Here is a 1,549-nt window from a genome sequence, read left to right as displayed (position 1 = left end):
ACACACGCGCGCGCGCGCACACACACACACACACACACACACACACACACACACTCACACGTAGCCAGATTCACAGCTGTCTTTTTTGCAGCTCATACTTGAAGCAACCTCTGTATCACTTCTTGTCTTTTCAGCATGCCGTGACGATTATGTACAAGTGTTTTCCTTTTCTCCATTTTCTTTCGTCGGTTTTTCCCTCTCCTTGTCACCCCTTTCTTTCAGAAGAAGAGCGTGTACTCGAAGCATAAATACTTTTCCTTTTATTCCACCCACAGTTTTTCGAGCGTTTGTGTACTTTTTCACCTCGTTTCCGTGTTTTATATATACCCCTCCCCACACACACATGAAAACGCGTACATGTCCTCTGACTACTTTTAATGGATATTTTCCATCAAGGCAAAAATATAGAATAAGATCTAAAATTGCCAAGAGAAGCGTAATGTGCTTTCTGCATAAATCTATCTACTCAGTATTACATTCGGTTTTATATCTTTCTGTGAGTATGTGTGCGTTTGTCTCCACATCCAGTTGTGTGAGTATATGTGCATATTTGAGACTGCCGATGAATGTAGGTGTAGAGGTAACTATGCAGTTATTTTAACGTTTATGTGTGTGCGTGTATAATATCTGTGTGCATCTTCTGCTTTATATTATCGTCTGCACTACTCATTACCGTTGATATGCTTGTAGATCAATAGAAAAGACATTCAATTTAATCCTTCATCAAGTCTCAATATGGAATACTATTGGAAATAAAATTATCTATGAATATAACATTTCACTTGAAATTAAGATTTAATATTGATCTAGAATACTTAAAGGTTAGCTCTATTTAAAAGTTATTGAGTGAAAGAACTAAAGAAAATGAATTCGATATACAACATATTGTAGTAAGTTAAGCATTGAATACAAAACTTAATGTAATATTCAAGAACTGTCATTGGAAGGCTGGAAGTTATTAATATCAAAAACATGATAATAATACAATAAATTGTTCTGAATATTACGGATGAAGTAATGTGAATAATTCGTTTTAAAAACTCTGAATTATTTATAACATAAACAGAAGCTTTTAAGAATATTTAGGAATATTGATATATATTTAAGAAAAATTATTCAAAATCACTTTTTAGAACAAATTAGTCATACTAGTAACTCTCACTTAAAGAAAAGTTAACTAAAGCGTGTGGAAATTAGCGATCCAACTCATTATAATCTTGAATGGTAGAATAAATTATTAATTACTGCTGTTCCTCACAAGAGTACCATGATTTTGAAAATTGTTTAGGATACTAGGCACAGACGTGGCTGTGTGGTAAGAAGCTTACTTTCCAGCCAAATGGTTCCGGATTCAGTCCCACTACCTGGCATCTTGGTTAAGTGTCTTTTAGTATATCTTCAGGCCGACCAGAAGGTTGTGAGTGGATTTGGTAGACGGAAACTGAAAGAATATCGTCGAATATATATATATATATATATATTTCGCTCCTTTGCGCCACATGGGCTCAACTCCCCTCCCCTCTTCATCTAACCCCCTCCTCCTGTCTCT

Source organism: Octopus bimaculoides, chromosome 17 (assembly GCF_001194135.2).
Source record: "Octopus bimaculoides isolate UCB-OBI-ISO-001 chromosome 17, ASM119413v2, whole genome shotgun sequence".
NCBI classification, from domain to species: Eukaryota; Metazoa; Mollusca; class Cephalopoda; order Octopoda; family Octopodidae; genus Octopus; species Octopus bimaculoides.
The sequence above is the reverse complement of the archived record's forward strand: the minus strand, read 5'-3'. Positions refer to the sequence as shown.